At 56.6% G+C, this 14,293-nt stretch overlaps 1 long non-coding RNA gene across 3 annotated transcripts; it reads left to right on the plus strand.

Annotated features, from left to right (window-relative positions):
* Positions 1 to 906: 906 nt before the first annotated feature.
* LOC120410871 lies at positions 907 to 13,740 on the plus strand. 3 transcript variants are annotated; one of them, XR_005603205.1, is made up of 4 exons: positions 907 to 1,846; positions 4,738 to 8,505; positions 9,941 to 10,142; positions 13,136 to 13,740. It is a non-coding gene; the product is annotated as an uncharacterized LOC120410871 (long non-coding RNA). The 3 variants fall into 3 exon arrangements; XR_005603204.1 differs by having other exon boundaries at positions 4,738 to 10,142; XR_005603206.1 differs by having other exon boundaries at positions 4,738 to 10,142; positions 13,212 to 13,740.
* Positions 13,741 to 14,293: the final 553 nt, after the last annotated feature.

Consider the following 14,293-nt stretch of genomic DNA (forward strand, 5'->3'; position numbering starts at 1 on the left):
GGGCTCCAAAGGTATTTCATGGCCTTGTGGCTAAAAACGCAGAACTGTGAGGATCTCCTGGAGCTGCCGTGGTGGATTTTCTTCTGTGTGAAGTGAAGGTGATTTCTGAGCCTCCCCAGCCACCACAAGCCGCGCTTTGGTTCCCAAGGATGATGTGGAGGACGAGGAGCGCTGCTGGCAGGCTTTGTGCTGATGTATGGCTCTGCACAAGGGTCCAGAAACCCCATCCTGCCTTCCTGGAGCTGCCCTGCTTCCCTCAGGAGCCAGGGCCGCTGATCTGCAGAACCTCAGCTCGAGGAGCTTTCAAAGGACCGCTTGAGCAGCTGGTGTGAACCATCCATCAGTGCTCCTGTCTTCGCTCCAACCCGCTCCGTTCTGGGCTGCCTTAACTCAGTTATGATGAAATTTCGAGCAACTGCTCCTGACAAATGAGACTTCCTCCAGTGGGTTGCTTCTTTAAACTGTTAACACATGCTTAAATATTGTCAGAGCTCAGAAGGAGAACATTTAAGCTCCCAAAGATCCTTCATTATCAAAGGCAGCTGCTGGCCTGCAGGGGATCCCTGCCGCCTAACTGTGCGTCCGTGGGAGAGTATCCTGGCAGGGATCCTTCAGTTACAGGAACGAGGGCAACTGCCCTGGGAAAGGGGCTGGAGGTTATAATAGCAGGGTGGAAGTGGTGGAAACTCAGAGTGGACAATGCTGGCATCCAGGACCTGAAGGGAATCTACCAAGAAAAGATGGGAAGGACTTTTTACAAGAGCCTGCAGGGACAGGACACAGGGAATGGCTTCCCACTGCCAGAGGGCAGGGCTGGATGGGATACTGGGAAGGAATTGTTCCCTGGCAGGGTGGGCAGGCCCTGACAGGGTGCCCAGAGCAGCTGGGGCTGCCCCTGGATCCCTGGCAGTGCCCAAGGCCAGGCTGGACAGGGCTGGGAGCAGCCTGGGGCAGGGGGAGGTGTCCCTGCCCATGGCAGGCCATTGGAACGAGGTGATCCCTCCCATCCCAAATCATCCCAGGATTCTGTGACTTAGGACTTCTCCCCATTCCACATGGACCTTAAGGAGCTTCAGTTTCCAAGGAAAGGTCTTGCAAGGAGAACAAAGGTTTTGTGCAGCCCTGTCCCAGCTCAGCTGCCCGACAGCCACGGCCTCTCTGCCCGTCCTGCGAGGGAAGAGCCCCCAGGAGATTTCCCGTCCGCTCCTCCCAGCCTTTCCCGCCCCAGCTCCCACCGGTGCTGCTGTGACAAGTCTCTCTGGAGGGCACCAGGAGCTCTGGTGGCAAATACTCATTAATTGATTCGCCGGGACCAAGGAGGAATCCAATCCAATTAGAGATAAATAATTGATGCCATCGAGCGCCGAGATTGGGACGTTATTGATCAGGGGCACGAGAGGGGCCGACAGCTGTTCCTGGTGTCAGCGCCATGGAACCTGAACTGAGACAATGACCCTTCAGCAGCCCCTGGGAGGGCCAGGGGACACCAGCCCCAGATGAACCATCTGAGGTCTCCACACAGCACAGAGGAAACCACTTGAATCCTTTAATCCTTGGCCTCTCACACCGAGGGCCTTGAAGGAGCTCCTGAAGATTTCAAAGGATGCCTGAGGTAACAACTTTAGGTGGGACCTCAGCCACAGTTTTCAAACAGCCATTGGTCATCCTGCTAAACCCACACCCTGCAGAGAAATGAAATGTCCCCTCCAGCAGCACCAGGAAGGAACTTGGTTGGACGAGTAGGGCAGGGCAAGAAATAATTCTGCCGCAGCTTTGTGCTTTGGTGGCTCCAGACAGCGTGGAAAGGAGCAAGAGGGAAAATCCCAATGAGAATATGGCCCTAAAGGTACCCTACCAAGGGAGGGAGAGGGGGAGGAGGTTGGGGGCTGGTGTGTGTGGGGTGAGGATTGCTTTCCTGGGGATTGCTCCCCTGTGTCTATTCCCAATGGAGGGGCATTTCAGGAGTCAGGTCTGGAATGAGGGCAAGGATTTTTCTGAGGAGGATCAGAAAACTGTGGGCTCTGCCCACCCATCCCTTTCAGCCTTTTAATGGCTGAGGAATTGTTGAAAACGTGTGAACCAGATGGAGATTTACCCCCAGCTCTGGTGGAATTTGGATTAGTGGGTCCTTACAGAGCTCAGGGAGAAGAGGGTGAAGCTGTGAGTGGTCCAGAGAAGTGAGGATTGCTCACTGATATCCCCTGGAACGAGCACACGGTGATCTCAGGCAAAGACAATCTCTTATTTCCACTCCAGGACATTTATTTGGGTCAGGGTAGGGAAAGTTGATTTACTTGCCAAGGTCCCACGGGGCTGGTGAAAGCACTACTGCCACACGTTATGGTGTGAGCATCCTGATCCCGCCCGGTGACTGTTTGTTACACTCGGCCACTCGGGAGTTTTCTCTCTGCCCCCTCCCCTAAATCCACTCGAGTGAATTTGCCCTGAGTGCTGCCGGGCCCTGTAAAACCACGGAGAGGGGATGGAGCTGCAGGGATCCGGGACCCAGCTCCTCGCAGAGCTTCCCAGAGCCTGCGGAGGGGAACACCTGAAGCTCTGTCCTCTGCTCAGGGCCTCATTTCACACCTCATCTGCCAGGGGTGGGAGTCGTTCACAGCATCCCAGAGTCGGTTTGGAGGGATCTTAAAGATCATCCAGTGCCACCCCTGCTGTGGGCAGGGACACCTTCCACTGTCCCAGGCTTCTCCCTTGGACACTTCCAGGGATCCAGGGGCAGGCACAGCTTCTCTGGGCACCCTGTGCCAGGGCCTCACCTCTCTCACAGGGAACAATCTATTCCCAGTATCCAACATAAACCAGCTCTCTGTCAGTTTGAAGCCATTCCCCCTGGTCCTGACACTCCAGTTCCTGATGAACGGTCCCTCTGTGGTCTCCTTGCAGCCCCTTCAGATCCTGGAAAGCAGTTCTGAGGTCTCCACTCAACCTTCTCTTCTCTCAGCCTGTCATCATCCTCGGGCCCTTATCTCCAGCAGAAGCAGGACATGGATCTCCAGCAGGCAGGGCTGAGGTTGCCTGTGATGATCCATAAGGCGGAGGGCATGGAGGATGAGCCTTAGGAGGGTGCCCCTCGTTGACAGGAGGACAAATTCTGATTTCTTATGTTGGATGAAAACAGAGCCAGTGGACTGGAGCCTGTCCCTGGGGCACTGAGCTCCCCTCTCTGGTGCCCAGGGACAGCATCCAGGGAGCTCCTGGAGCTGAGCCAGGGCAGGCTCAGGCTGGAGAGCAGGGAAAGGTTCTTCCCCCAGAGGCTGCTGGGCACTGCCCAGGCTCCCCAGGGAATGGGCACGGCCCCGAGGCTGCCAGAGCTCCAGGAGCGTTTGGACAGCACTGCCAGGGATGCCCGGGTGGGGTTGTTGGGGTGTGTGGGGAGGAGACAGGATCAGGAGTTGGATCAATGGTCCTTGTGGGGCCCTTCCAGCTCAGGACACTCCATAATCCAAATGGTGCTTTCCAGCCCTACATTCCCAGCTCCGGGCCAGAGCCCCTTGGCTTCCCAAGCCCCAGAACTGCCTTGTGAGCCGCCCTGGGCTGTACCAATTTGCGTCTGTGCCGCACCCTGCTCCCAATCCCCGCTGGCTGCAGGGCTCCTGCCTCACACTGGCCGGACTCCGCTGCCTCGGCACTTTGGGATTGGCCTGGCGGGTTTTTTCCAGGCAGGAAAAGGTTGTTCTGCTGCTGGAAGCGCCATGGTAACAGCCCCGGGAGCGCTGCTGCGTTAAACCCCGCAGCACGAGGCGCTCCGAGCACGCCAGCTCCTGCTCCTAGGCAAGGAGGGAGTTTTCCTTTGTATTTATCCCCCGGAGCCTGAAGCACCAGCCTGCTCCCTGTGCATTGTGCCGGCACAGCAGCCCCATCGCCGGCGATCCCAGGGCAACGAGGTGCCAGGATCCCAACAAAACCCCCCGCTCGCAGCATCCGCGGCCGCCGGGGGCTGCGTGCGAGCCCAGGGTGTGAAAGCAGCCCCAAGGCGCTCCCCGTGCTGCAGCTGCTGCATTAACTCGCGTTCAGGGCGCTCTGCAGAGCACTCAAAGGGATAAAAGCAGGGGGAAATCATCTCCCAGCCTGCCCTGGGGTTCGCAGCACCCCGTGGACCTGCTCCCTTTTCTGCGCGCACGCTTCCAGGTAACAGCTCTTCCCAAGAAAATCCAGCGTCTTTAGGAGGAGCAGGTGCTGTGCAAAGGCAGCAGGGGGGCCCGCAAATGGAAAACTCCTTCGCACGCGGATGGGAAACGCGTCCTGCTCCGAGGGAAGAGACCTGGGGGAGGTTTGCTCCCACCAAGGTGGTGCTGGCTGCAGAGATTTGCGTGTTTAGTGACTTCATGCACATCCACTCACCCGCTTCCTTCCCCGGCCTCGCAGGGACTGCTCGTTATTTGTTTTCACAGCTAATCAGAGCCTCCCCGGGCTCAGCCCCCTGATTAGGGAGAGAGGGCTGAGCCCACAGGCAGCCACGGTGGAGGATGCCCCGGCGCACAGGCTGACCCCAGGCCGCCCTGCAGACCCCACGCTGCAGTCGGGACATTATTTACCCCGATATTGCAGCGTTCTCTTAAAATATATTGAAGGAGAGATTGGGAAAATGAAGTGCATAAGATTTATCCTGCACCAGAGGATTTCAGCATCCAAGAAAGCCAGAGAGTCCAGTCCCTCAGACTTAATAGAAACCTCCTGCTTTATTAATGTTGCCTGATTTTTTTTTTCCCTTGTCCACAGGTCCTGGGCAGAAAGTCAAAGCTGTATTTGAGGAGCTTTCCTGGAGGTTTTCATTAACATCAGGGCCAGGGAATCCACTGCAAATGTAAAAATAATAGATTTGAGAGCCCTAAAAGGATGGAGATTTACTCACTGTGGAAATATTAGGGAGAAAGTGGGAGTGGGAGGTTCCCAGGGCCCGGCGCTGCCTGGCTGTGAGCTCTGGAAGCTGCCCGAGGAGCTGCTGGGAATGGGAGAGGAGGGAATGTTGCCTCCGAGCGGCTCTGCAAGGCAGCTGCGGCTGCTCCGCTGAGCAGCGAGCTCCCAGAGCCGTGGGTATCCCCGAGAAACGGAGAATTTCCTTCCCAGGGTAACGGGAAAAGGAGGATGGGGAGCTTTCATCAGCCACGGTGTTCACCCTCGGAGCTGGAGGTCCGGGGTGATGCTGATGCCCAGCAGGTCAGGAGGGACGCACCGGAGCGGGGTAGGAGAGAGGGATCGCTGCTTCCTGCTGTGCCCGCTCCTTGTGGGAATGCTGGGACCGCGTCCCCTCCTTCCCAGGGCCTGCTCCTGCGCCCCACACTGAGCGCCAGGCCACACTGTCACCGCCGGTGGCGTCACCTCTGTGCCCAACCTCGCCTGGCACAGCTCGGTGGGCGGCAGGGTCCCGGCTCCGGCTGAGCCCGTGCCCAGGAGCTGCTGCACGGAAAGAGCCCCTCTGCTCCCGGACAGGAAGGGTCTGCCCTCCCCACTCCGCTCCGCCCTAGAGGCAGTAACCTGCTGAAGCTGCTTGGCACGGGCTGGTTTTACGGTGGAAAATGGGTTTAAAATGGGTACCGCTTCCTCTGGAAGGAGGAGCACAGCCTTTAGCTCTGTGGCATCCTCCAGGTACAAGTGAAAACCCTCAGCCAGAGCTTCCAGCCAGCTGAGACCGCTGGGTACCAGAATTCCTGGGGGATGGAGGGACGGAGAAGTGAGATTTCCGTCCATCTGGGCAAAACAGGCAGCGAAGCCTCTGGGTGCAGATGGAACTGGCTGCAGGCTCGGATGCCAAACCAGCCCTCCGAGGAATCCTGGGGAGCCCCTGCCAAGCCCCGCTTCCCTGGGAGGCGGCATCCGGCGTGCCCCGGAGCGCTTCAGCTCCTCCACAGCTCCTCCCTCGGCGCTTTTCAGCAGCTCCGCAGCCCCCCAGCCCCAGCCGGCTGCGCTGGTGGCCCGGGGGCTGCAGGCATTTTCCCAGCGCTCTAATCTAACAGCACCAGTGGGAATGTTTACAGCACGCTGCCACTTGAGGGCTTATCAGCCCCGCCGCCTATCTCCCACCGCCCCAGCCTGATAAAGGGAGGGGCTGCTGGCACCCGGGGGAAGCGCCCGGAGCAGGGGACGGAGCTGGGGACTGGCCAAGCAAACCCAGCAGGGCTGCGGGACTTCTCCAGGAGCCCCTCTGTGTCACCGAGGATGTGCTGGAGAGAAGGAGCAGGGCAGATCCTTTCCCGAAGGGTCCCTCAGAGCAGCTTGGGAGCAGCAGCGGCCAGGCCCGGGGCAGAGGGAGCATCCCGTGGAGGGGTGATGGGGTGTGGGGGCACGGAAGCGCATCCCTGGGAAAACTAGAGGCGGGTCATAGGGTCATGTAGGTGGGAGTATCAAGTCCGAGTGTTATCCCAGCACTGCCGAGGCCACCACTGCCCCACGTCCCCAAGTGCCACATCCACACGGCTTTTAAATCCCTTCAGGGACGGGGACTCCACCACCACTGCCTGGGCTTTGCTGAAGAAATTTTCCCTTTTATCCAATCGAATCCTCCGCCGGTGCAACCTGAGGCTGTTTCCTCTTGCTCTGTTACTGGGGGGGAAGGGTCTGACCCCACCGCAGAGGGCGGCTCCAATATTTCCATCAAGGAGCCAACTGCTGACACCTGCCTGCCCTAGGAACAGGTTTTCCCTAAATTCCGTTCATCAGCTGGGGATAAAACGCAGCTCAGCTGGGGCTGCACTCTCTGCATTGTGCCGGGGCTGAGCTGCAGCATCTTGGGAGCGTCCGCACGGATCCTAAAGGTCCCGCTTATCCACCTGCAGCGCTTAAACCGAGCAGAGTTCGAACAGACTTAATTTTTTTTTTTTTTTTTTTTTTTTTTTTTTTTTTTTAAACTTTAGGACAGGCAGGTGCCCCGACGTGTCCTTGCGGCTACCAAGCAGCCTCTGTCCCCCCTGCGCATCCCTGGTTCCCGGCGCTCCGGGCGTGGGACACGCCACGATTGCCCTCTAGTGGCCCCCGGCCCGGGCAAGGGGCGCTCGGGTCCCGGGGGCTGCGGGGTCCCGCTCTCGACCCCCCCTGCCCCCGGCCGGGATCCCCGCCCCGCTCAGCGCACCCGGTCCCTGTCCCCTGCGCGTCCCCCGGGCTGTGCCAGGAGCCGCCGCTTTTGGGATTCGGGCTTTTCCCGGGATCTGGTGTGCAGCACGCCTGGCTGCAGCCCCCGCACGGCCCTTGTGTCCCTACCCCATCCCTCGGGCTGTTCCTCAGCCTGGCAGGTTCCCCCAAGCAGGGAATCTCAGACTTGAGGGTTCGGAGGGTGGTAGGAACAGGGAATTCATTCTGGAGGCTTCCCCGGCTTTATTTTGAATGTTTTTAGTAGAATCACAGAGTCATGTAGGCTGGAAAAAACCTTTAGGGTCACTGAGTCCAACCAACCCTTCCAGTCACCACAACCCCCCAGGGATGGTGACAAGCCGGTGCCAGTGCTTGATAATCCTTCTGGTGAAGAAATTTTCCCTAATATCCAACCCGAGCCTCCCCTGGCACAGCCTGAGGCTGGTTCCTCTCCTCCTGATGGCTGCTGGCTGGGAGAAGGGAGTGATGTTTTAACAAGAAAGTGGCTGCTGCCCCTGCCAGTGTGGCCAGGAGGGATCCCCAGGTCCCACGTGGGATCCAACAGAGTCTCCCAACACAAGAAGCAGAGGAAATGGAGAGGTAAACTCAGGGAAGGAGGGAAGTTTGCAAAGGGAATGGACTGGGATCCACTCCTGGCATTGATGGAGGACGCAGGGAGAGAGAGGCTGGAGAATCACTGCGGACTTTCAGCAGTGCTGCGAGAACCACGCACAGCACACTCTGCCCGTGTTCACCCTCCCCCTTTATCTTAACACGGACCTTTTGGAGAGCAAAAACATCCTGCTCTTCCCAGAGCTCTGCTCCCAAGGTGTTGTGCTGAAGGAATCTGTCCTCTGGTGGGGCTGGCTGCTGCTGTTCTGCTCCCTGCAGTAACAGGAACCGTTTGCGTGGCTTGGCAGGACCTGCTTCACCCTGGCCAGGAGATCACAGCCCCATTTCTCATCTATGAATAAATCAATACAGCCCTGGCAGGGCTGGGAACACGAGGGAATAGAAAGGAAGGTTTCCTTCCTGGAATGCTCCCTCCTCGGTGGGATCTCCCAAGGGACCGGGCAGAGGAGAGGGTGAAATGTCCTCCTGTTCCCTGCTGATGTTTCTGGAGAGGTTGGAGACCCTGGGCTCTTCCTCCAGCCCTGGTTTATGTAGGACAGGGATGGGCAGCACTGGGATCATGATCCCTGCGTGTCCCACGGCCTGCCATGGAAAAGGGAAAGGGCATTAGGCAGGACTTTAAAGTGCTTGGAATTTTTTAATATGAAGGTGCCACTAAGGAAAACCTTAGATAATATCTTTTTTCTCCCAAAAAAGAAGGGCAGGGAAGATGTGGGAGCACATCCCCAGTGTGTGCAAACCACAGCCTGGACTGTGACACCGAGCACAAACTGCAGCCACGGGTGCCAGGTAAAGGGAAAACGAAACTGGGCTGTGGATTGCAGGGAAAAACACAAGGGCAGGGGCGAAAAACCTAAAAGAAGAGACTGGGAAAGTGCTCTAGAAAGTCAGAAGAACAGGTGGGAAAAAAACCCAACCCCAGGACAATAACGGGGGAGAGGAAATAGCTGGGAGAAAGCAGAAGGAAGTGGAGCTGTTGCAGGGGGTTTATTGTTCTCACCTGGTGGATTTTATGTCCTCCATTACCTGAATCTGTCCCTGGGTGACTGTAGGGTTTCATTAACTCCCTCTGTGACCCTCTCAAGGGTTTATGGCCCAGGACAGACCCCAGTGGCCATCACCATGCAGAGCCAGTGTCCCAGCAGCCCACAGATGTCCCCAAGCCGCAGCAGCACAGGGGCCCCTCGTGCCTCTCCAGGCTGCAGGGCCAGAGCTGGTGGTGCTCAGACGTCATTGCAGGGGCCTGGGTGGTGTTTCCATTCCTGCCCTGCAAGTTTGGAGCAGAATAGGAGCACAGGAACATCCCTTAAAGCTGATTTGGCAATGCAGAAGTCGCTTGTGTCCCTTCCCACAGGCAGAGGGGGAATGAGGAGGTTTTGGGGAGGTCGTGAGGAGCTGGGCAGGGACAGCTGCAGCTGAGCCCTGTCCACAGCCCATGCCTGCCCTGGGGTTTTTCCCTTGCAGGGAGAACAGGGCTGAGGGAGTCTCACTTCTGGAGCTGCGGGCTCTGACTCTCATCCCTCAGTGAGCCCAGTGCCACTCGGTGCTGTATTTTGTGCTTTCCAGACTGAACTCTGGATCCCCCAGCTGCCCCTGCCGGGGCTGATCTCCCCTTCCCTGACCAGCACCATCCCCCCCAGAGGCTCCCAGCCCCCAAACTCAGTTCCCCCATGCTGCCAAGGCCCTGCCCTGCAGATCCCTCCTCCTCTGCAGTCCTGGGCTGGGTGAGGTGCCCTTTCCATGGACACCCAGCGGCAGCTGCTGCTCAAAGCCTGCTGTGATGCTGTGCCAGCCCTCCGAGCGTGGCTCAGGGCACCTCTCCTGCCCACCGGCCTGAGGGGAGCAGGAGCCAAGCCCTGGAGCACAAAAGGGGCTGTGTGGCTGCTGTTTGCCCTCCGAGAGCTGGAGGAAACTTGGCAGGGAGAAGAAAGCCTTCAGAAGCTCCTGGGACAGCCGGGACTTACGTTAAGCTGCTCTCAGGAAAAAAGGGAATCTTGAGTGGGAGCAGGTACAGCAGAAGGGATGTGGGCAAATGGGATTTGTCTCCATATATCCGAGAGGAGCAGTTCACTGTCACAACTGCAGTTTATGTGCTCGTGAATTGCCTTTGTCACCTGCAGGAGGCTGGTTCTGCTCCACTGAGACACCACCTTTGGTTTCGGAGGGGGTCTGGAACAAAAACACCTCAGCCGCATATTTTTAACCTGAATGCCTTTAACTTCAGAGAACAGCAAGAAGGATTAAAAGCCCCAAAACCTCTGTGAAAGAGGGCATGGTGCACACATCTGAGCTGCAGAGCTGGAGAACGCGGAGGCGGCCGTTTGGAAAGAGGGGCAGAAGGAGAGCGAGCTGAGAGGCACAGAGCATGGACCCCCTCTCCGCGGGGCAAGGAGGGCTCTGGCCCTGTGCCAGTGTCCCGGGCTCAGGTGAGATGAACTTCCCTGGGGGTGAACAGCCTTGCTGTGAGTTTATTCCGTGCAAAGGGCGGGGCCGTGGGTTCTTTCAGGGTTGTGCTGAGGGCAGGCTCTCCCCAGCCCAACAACGAAATGGATCTCCACCCTGGCCGGGCTGAGCGGGGCTGAGCCCGCTGTGGGGCTGGGACATGGCCAGGAGGACGGTGGTGTGTGCTCGCCAGGCCAGCACAGAGCTGGCATTGAGAGCCAGGAGCCTGCCAGGCAATCCCTGGATCTCAGCTCCCTCTGGGAATGCCTGTCCTGGTGGTCCAGCGCTCAGAGCCTCACTGTGAGCGCTCCCAGGCAGAGAAAGGCACAGGGAAGGCTGAGGAGGGTTTCCACAGCATCTCGTGACTCCTCTGACAGTCAGATCTGCGTGAGGGGATTCTGCTGCTTGCTTAGGCTCTCCTGAGACCCACCAGCATCTTGGGAATTGTTTAGGCTGGAAAAGATCCCTAAGAATCACCCTGAGGGAGATGATACCCCCTCTATCCTGGTGCAGCATTGCACCCAGGTCTGGAGTCCTCAGCATGGGAATGGTGTGGATCTGTTGGAGCACATCCAGAGGAGGCCACAGAGATGCCCAGGAGGCTCTGGAGCCAGGCTGGGAGAGCTGGGATTGTTCACCTGGAGAAGAGAAGGCTCCAGGGAGACCTCAGGGTCCCTTCCAGGGCCTAAAGGGGGATTATAAAAAAGTGGGACAATGACTTTTTCCAGGGGCAGATGGTGCTAGGACAAAGGGGAAGGGCTCTAAGCTAAAAGAGGAGAGATTTGGATTGGATGTTAGGAAGGAATTGTTCCCTGGGAGGGTGGGCAGGCCCTGGCACAGGGTGCCCAGAGCAGCTGGGGCTGCCCCTGGATCCCTGGCAGTGCCCAAGGCCAGGCTGGACACTGGGGCTGGGAGCAGCCTGGGACAGTGGGAGGTGTCCGTGCCATGGCTGGAATGAGATGATGAACATCAGCTCTGGTTAAACACCCTGGAGTGCTGGGGGAGCTTTGTGGGGCTGCTCTGGGCCTGAGGCCTGCTCCTCTCCCCAGCCTTGTTGGCCAAGAACATTCCCGGGGGTCACCAGCTCCCTGCTGCTCTCCTGGCCCTTGGCTGCTCCCCAGATTCCCTCTGCCCCTCCCCGATCCCAGGGTGTCCCTTTGTGCCCCTCCCCGATCCCAGGGTGTCCCTTTGTGCCCCTCCCCGATCCCAGGGTGTCCCTTTGCTCCCCCCGATCCCAGTGTGTCCCTCTGCCTCTCCCGATCCCAGGGTGTCCCTTCACCCCTGCTTTCAGCCATTTGGCTCCCTGTGCCAGCTGCCCAGAGTGCCCAGAGCTGTAAAATAATCCCAGAGTGGCACCACTCCCTGGAAGAAAGCAGCTCATGCCCCACGTTCCCTGCTCTCCCCTTTTCCCTCCTCCAACTCGCTGCTCTCCAGGAAATCTCGGGACCGGTGATTTATGGGCAGTAAAAGGGAGAAGGAGCCTGACTTGGGACTTGCTTTTGAGAGGCCTCGGGGGAGTTTTGTGGGGCTCAGCTTGCCTGGAAGGTGCTCGGTGCTGGTGGCTGCAGGTGGGAGAGCCTTGCCCAGCTAAGAGGGGAAGCAGAGGAGCGTGAAACTGTGGGACTTGCTCAGGCAGAGTGGGCAGAGGGGGAGCAAAACCAGCTTGTGAGTGCTCTGAAGTTGAGGATGGCTCCAGGCAGAGCTGGCCCAGCTGCAAGCCATTCTCCAGACAAACTAACGCTTGCCACCAAATGTCCATACGATTTTGTGGCTCTGCTCTATCCATCACGCCTAATACGTGGCTGCATAAGCCAGGCTTAAGTAATGAGTTGTGACAGGCTGTACATTTCTGGGTGATTATGGCATGTGTCATAAAGCAACGAGCTGGAGGCAATAATCCCCTGGAAACACATTGCCCCGGGGTGTCCTGTTACCCTTCCAAATGCGAGTCACAAATGAAAAAGTAATGAAAACAGCCAAGAGCTCGAGGCACAGGTAGGGCAGGGCTGTGGGGGGATCAATCCTCCAGCCCAGGCCGTGGGGATCACTTAGATCCAGCACCCACTGTGCCACCCCACGGGTGCTGCCGACAGCCAGGCCCTGGGTGCTGCCGCTTCTGCCGCCAGGATCCTGGAGAAGCAGCTTTTCCTCGGTGCTGTGAGGGTTCTCCTGGGCTGTGCTCACCCCCAGCTCACCTGGGTGCTTTCTCCGCTCTAAACCCGTTCGGTGAGAGCTGAGCTTTGACTGGGCTGGGCTGCGATGGCCCCAGGGGGTCCCTTCCAGCTCAGGGTGTTCTGGGATTCCTCTTTTATTCCCGCACTTAAGGTGGAGCATCTCGTGAGTGGTTTGGGATAACAACCTCGCCTTTGTTACCTGGGCTCCAGAACTGGAGCGGGATCTCAGAGGGGGGAGGCTGAGGCTGGCACTTGGCTTTTCCTTGGCTCTCCATCTCCTGGCCTCCACTCGCTGCACCCTCTCCTTTTCCGGGGAATAGGAGTTTTCTTTCCAGAGAAAGTTGGGAAGAACAACTCAGGGAGTGGCCTGGAAGCACAGGGATGTGCTTGTCCTGCCTTTTGGACACAGCCGGGAGTGACCCACCCTGAACTCAGTGTGGACCTTGAGCACGAGGTTGGACTTGAAACCTCCCAAGGGCCCTTCTGAGATGGAATTCCCGTGATTCCATGGAAATTCGGTGCATTTTGGGGGTGTTTAGGAGCAGAAGTTGCCTCTCTTTTCCATGAAATCTCACCCACAGGGAAACCACTGCCACCAGGAGAAGGCACCAGTCGTTCCATGGGGTTTTATCTCCTTTCTCAGCCTCATTTGCATCAGATAAGGGATTGATCCAGAGGTTTGTGGGAGGACTTTCACCACCACGTGTGTGATACCAACAATCGTTTCTGTGGCTGTGCAGAGAGTTCCAGCTCCCCATGATGAGCCCAGGAATGTCTCCAGCTCCCTGTTCTTCTCTCCACAGGAGCAGCAGAAGATGCTGGGAAATTACAGCACAAGTTTATTTCTTCCCTCTTTTTTCTCTTTTTGTTTTCCCCAAGCTTAAGGAAAACTCCCAACAAAGAAAACTTCCTTTTTCCCCTTCTCACATCAACACAATTTGCCGGGTAATGACAGATGGAGGGCCAAGATGTGCCAAATGCCAGCCTGGAAAGGTAAAAAGCTTTGATATTCCACAGGATCCAAGGCCTGTTTGCAAATTTGGGGCTTTTCAGGAAAAAAAACTTGTCACCAGTTCGATTTTCTTGGCTCGCCAGGAGCGGAGTCTTTTCTATCAGCTGCCTCAAGTTTTTGTTTAAGAGGGAACTCAAAACTGTTGGTGGAAATGAGGGGCTTTTCCTCCTCTTTTCCTCCTGTGGGAAAAATCCAGGCTGAGGAATTCCAGTGCCTTGAGAGCTGACTGAAAACTGCAATTTTTTTAGTTTGAAAACAACAAAATGAGATTTTCCCCTTCTGCAAAACAATCAGAAACCAGAGTTTTCCATGCAGGAAAATTGGACAAAAGCAGTTAAGTGTGGAGGAAGTCTCAAATGCTTCCTGACTCTGGGAATTATTTTTTTTTTTCAAATCATTTGTTTCAATAAAAATCTGACATTTCAATAGGAGAAAATGTTTTGTTTGGACTTTTGTGTACATAGTTGAAATTTACCAGCATCAAAATGCGTTCTGACATTTAATGTATAATAATATGTCATGAGATATTCGAATATGCTTCAAACAAAGGGGTCCAGAGAAATAATGCCCAGAGTAAAATGAAATATTCCAGATCTGGAAAGTTGAGGAAAAGCTTTGTCCCTCTTCAAAAATTTCATAGAAATGGACAAGTTCTTGCAAAATATTCTGATTTTGAGCCAAATGTGGGTTTGGAAGGACCAAGAGCTTCACCTCCAGGAGCTCTTTGATGAATTCCTTTGGATCCATGGCTCTCCAGTTCCACTTGGAACTCCAAAATGGGCTCTTTTTTGGTCTTTTCCTCCAATCAAATTATCCCTCCAGAAGGAAAGACAAAATTGGTCATTATCCTCATTTTACTGCCTCGGAAGCCAAGTTGTAGGGAGGGAGAGCGGGAGGGGAAGCCAAGATTTAGTGGCCAGCTCGGTGCTTCCCACGCCGTGGATGCTCC

The sequence above is a fragment of the Corvus cornix genome, chromosome 15 (genome assembly GCF_000738735.6).
Source record: "Corvus cornix cornix isolate S_Up_H32 chromosome 15, ASM73873v5, whole genome shotgun sequence".
NCBI lineage: Eukaryota > Metazoa > Chordata > Aves > Passeriformes > Corvidae > Corvus > Corvus cornix.